The sequence below is a fragment of the Jaculus jaculus genome, chromosome 1 (genome assembly GCF_020740685.1).
Source record: "Jaculus jaculus isolate mJacJac1 chromosome 1, mJacJac1.mat.Y.cur, whole genome shotgun sequence".
Lineage (NCBI taxonomy): Eukaryota > Metazoa > Chordata > Mammalia > Rodentia > Dipodidae > Jaculus > Jaculus jaculus.
Window position 1 is genome coordinate 255,210,808 of NC_059102.1, and position 4,506 is coordinate 255,215,313.

General features: G+C 38.4%; 1 non-coding gene across 1 annotated transcript; it reads left to right on the top strand.

The window, feature by feature from the left end:
* Positions 1 to 323: 323 nt before the first annotated feature.
* Positions 324 to 427, top strand: LOC123458349. The gene has a single exon (XR_006635619.1). It is a non-coding gene; the product is annotated as a U6 spliceosomal RNA (small nuclear RNA).
* The last annotated feature ends 4,079 nt before the right edge of the window (positions 428 to 4,506 follow it).

The following is a 4,506-nucleotide window of genomic DNA, read 5'->3' on the forward strand; positions in this document are numbered from 1 at the left end:
GTTGATATCTGCCTCTCTCTCTGGCCTCACTCTTTATTTTCCTCCTAGTCGCCCCATAGGCACTAGTCAAGATGGAAAAAATGGACAATTTTGCAGCTGCTATTTTGTGTTCTGTTGGCAGTTCCATTTGATGACTTTAAAATAAATCCTAAATAAGGTATTTTTTTTCCTATAATTGAGTAATCTATAAATAATTCAGTCTATCTCAGAGTTTTTTGTGACAAGTAAAAGAGATAATATAACTGGAAACAAGGCCTACCAATGTGGGTTTTGCTATAATAATCGCTTCAATTCATAAAGCATTATGAAAGCCTACCTATTGTGTGCCCATCATGACGGCACATATACTAACATTGTAATGATACAAAGATTAACGTAACCCTTGTACAAGGAAGAAACACAAATTCATGAAGCATTTCATACACATACATACAAATAAATAAATAAAAAATAATTTATAAAGCCTAGCTAGTCCCACACACACACACTAGTATATATCTGAACAAAAAGCAGGATATCATCTGAGAAGGAGCTCACTACCTAGATTGAGAAGAGTTCAGAATTCTGTTATTTTAGAATAAAAGATGGACTTGATTGGGAGAAATAAAACAGAATAAAATGCAGTGTTCAATACTTTATATGCTGGGGGAGGGGCATTTTTTCACCCTATGTGTGCATGAGATGGCAATGTCTTACTTGTTTGGAGGCCTGTATTATACTGAGATAGCATGAAAGTATCACTCCAGTGATCTCTGGCAGGGGTGCAGGGGAGAGAAGGAGTAAAAAACTGCCTAATTTTATGTCTGTGATTGATAACATAAGGAAAAATAAGATGCCAGAAATGTAGTCATTTGTTGGGAAAAAAATCTTATAGTATTCTACTAACAAGAAGAAATAAGTTCATAGTGAAGTTTGTATACAGTACGATATGGCTCTTCATTTCAAACACAATGAACTTTCACACGCATGCTCCTATTTATGTTGCTCAGATATGTCATATTTATGACATATTTACAAATATTTTATGGTAGTTTTCACGTCAAACAAATTAAAAGGTATGAAAACACGCTTTTACCTCATTTTGCTCAAATTGTAAGAGGCCAAAGTTGACTTAAAAGGAAGGACCTCCTCTGTTCATTGGTGTTATTTGACTGTTGGGGTCTGACACTCTGGTTTTGCTTTTTCTGCTCTACTGCAACAAAAAAAAAAAAAAAAAAAGAAAAAGAAAGCTTTTTAAAGGTGATAATGAAAGTGAATGTACAACATTGGGAATGTAATAAATGCAACAGGAATATAAAGTTTGAAAACACCATGTGCTAGTAGATGGCTAAGTGGTTAAAGGTGCCTACTACCAAAGACTACCATCCAGATTTAGTTTACATCAAATCAGATGCACAAAGTGGCACAGTTGTCTAGAGTTTGTTTGCAGCAGCAAGAGGTACTGGCATGCCCATGTGCACTCTTTCTCCTCTTCTCTTTTCTCCAAATAAATAAATGAGTAAATAAAATGTTTTAACAACACCAAAAAGGGTGATTCTGTGTTAGGTATATTTTGTAATAATATTGGTAATGAAATGGAGCAATTCAATATTAAGTCTAGAGAAAACAAGTACAAATATGTTATTGGTCCATGACTCATAAATGTAGTGAAGAGCTTGAAATGTGTTAATCATTTGCCTTATAATCTATAGCAGATGGTTCTAAAACTAACAAAAGGGAATAAAATACCTCACGCCACAATCAGCATATTTGAACTATGGAGGCAAAACCACAAAGACAAAAAAGAGTAGAAAAAAAAAAAAGAATAGGTCATTTTTTATCAATTAGTTTTGTATTCAGCAAATACAGTCAGTTTGGTACCATTATTAGGCTCATCCGTGACCTACCCCCTCCCTTTGGCCCCTCCTTGTTGAGGTATATGGGTTGTGCATTGTGGAGTTAGCCCACAGTTATTGGTACGATAAATGTCTCTGCATATCATGACCCAACATGTGGCTCTGACATTCTTTCCACCCCTTATTCCGCAAAATTTCCCTGAGCCATGTTGGGTTCATTTTTGGTCTGCTTCAGTGATGAGGTGTTGGGGGCCTCTCAGGCACTGGCTCTCTGATTTGGTAGGAGTTGATTTTTCTCTGTGTTGGTCTCCTTCCCCCTTGTGCTGGTATCCAGTTCATAGGAAAACAGCACCCTTGCTTCTTTTGCCAATTTTTCTTAGTTTCAGCCGGGGTCCTTTTGATGTATGATGGGGTGGCTCTCTCCTTAGGATCTACTTCTATCTGAATAAGAGAAGCAGATTCTCCCAGGGAGAGTAAGTTAGCACCAGGACAAGAGATTACCCTTACTTTTTTTTATAGAGAATTTAGTAAGTGTAAGCCCTCTTGTTGCCCATGATTGGTGGTAGCTTGATATTGGAAAGTGGGCTTATGTTTGGATATGGTTCTGACTTGTTTCCCAGCTCCAGCTATGGGTCCTATACCACTGAGGGGATCAGTTAGCCAAATCAAGAGCATTTGGTTCCCCACCATGGCTTTGTGCCACTTTTGCACTTGTGTGGGCATCACAACAGGTTATTGGCTGTTAAGTACATTAGGCCATGAGTTACTTGGACAGATATTGGTCATTTTCCCCCAGTCACCCATGTAGCACCTTCTGGCACTAGACGTGCTGACTGTCTGGGGACTGACTCTCTTCTAGCTTCCAGCTACGCCATTCCATTTTACATGTCAACTGCATATGGTGTCTTCAGCAGTAGGGTCTTACCACTAACCTTTTGTGGGTCATCAAGTACTCTGAAAGAAATCTGTCTTTTAGGAAACCTTGTAGGCCTCTCTGATCAAAAGCTCATTGTAGATGATAGCCCCATGCTGGTACTGGGAGTTACAGTTCAGTGCCCACTACAGAAATGATGAGAAAGATAACTAATACACAAGAGTTAGAGAGAAGAGAGACAGAGAGAGAGAAAGAGAGAGAGAGAGAGAGAGAGGGAGGTAGCGAGGGAGGGAGGGGGAGGGAGGGAGAGAGGGAGGGAGGGAGAGGGAGAGGGAGAGGGAGGGAGGGAGAGGGAGAGGGAGGGAGGGAAGATGTAGAAGATTAAGGCTAGCCTTGATCCTACCCTCTCCAGTGACTTGTGGTTCAGGTGCATTTGTAAGTTAGTTAAGTCAAGGAAAGATTTCCTAGTCTTTTTGAATGGGAGAATTGGAAATGATACTAGAAAAAAGAAAGAAAGAAAGAAAGAAAGAAAGAAAGAAAGAAAGAAAGAAAGAAAGAAAGAAAGAAAGAAAGAAAGAAAGAAAGAAAGAAAGAAAGAAAGAAAGGAAGGAAGGAAGGAAGGAAGAAAGGAAGGAAGAAAAAAAGAAAGAAAGAAAGGTCAAAATAGAATGGTATTCTCCGTATGTCTTCCATTCCAGGGATTCTCAAACTTTGGCTCTACACTAGAATCACCTCACCTAATGAGAATGTGTTGAAGTTGAGTCTCCATCTCAAGGTGGTTCAATCAGCATCTCTGTGGGTGGACCTTGGACATCAACTTATTTAGGTCCCCAAGGTCATCCCATTGCAATGATGTTTAAGAAAACATTCTGTTTCCATAATATTTTACTGCTGAATAGTTTTCACCCTTAATAGACCTTGTTATACAGAGAAATCCTTCCTTGAGAGTTGGCATAGAAGTAACATAAAAATCTCTCATCCTCCAAAATGCTGATATGGTCCTCTTGTTACTCTAGCCCTGGGAAGGAGTAGGAAAGGAGCATGTTTCCACGGGTGAGAATTTCTCTGGTTTTAGAGTAAAACTGTTATCAATGTTTAGCTTTCTCAAGGAAAAAAATAATAATAAATATCAAGGACTCTATATTTGCTGTATTTCCAATCAACTAAGAATCTTAATACAAGCTTGACTCACTTGTGGTAGTAACCTGTAAGCTGCTTTTCTTGCTTTTGGATTTTGTTTTGTTTTCAAATTTTCCTCCTCTTTTATTTTAACAGAAATCACAGTCATTTATAAACCCAGTTCTAATTATGTTATTCTGTTATTCAAAACACTTCAATGGGATTCTTTTTCAGACTTTCTAATAAGTAGATACAAGATGCTAGGTGATCTCTACTAACTTACCTCTGCAACTTGTCAGCTCCATTTTCCTCTATGTGACTTCCCATACAGTCTCTATACATGCCTCTTCTCTTCTCTTTTCTTCTCTCACACATTCTATCTCTCCTCTTTCATCTCAAGAATTTGACACATGTTGGAGCTAGAGAGATTGCTTAGTGGTTAAGGCACTTGCCTGTGAAGCTTAAGGACTGGGTTTGATCCCCCAGTACCCAAGTAAACCAGATTTACAAGGTAATACACATGTCTAGAGTTTGTTTGCAGAGGCTGGAGGCCTCTCTTTGGCTCTCTCTCAAATGAATAAACAAATAAAATATTTAAAAAAGAAATTGACACATGTTATTTCCTCTAACTAGAATGTCCACTATCTTCCCTCTCTTGTGGGCCCCCACTCAACCTTC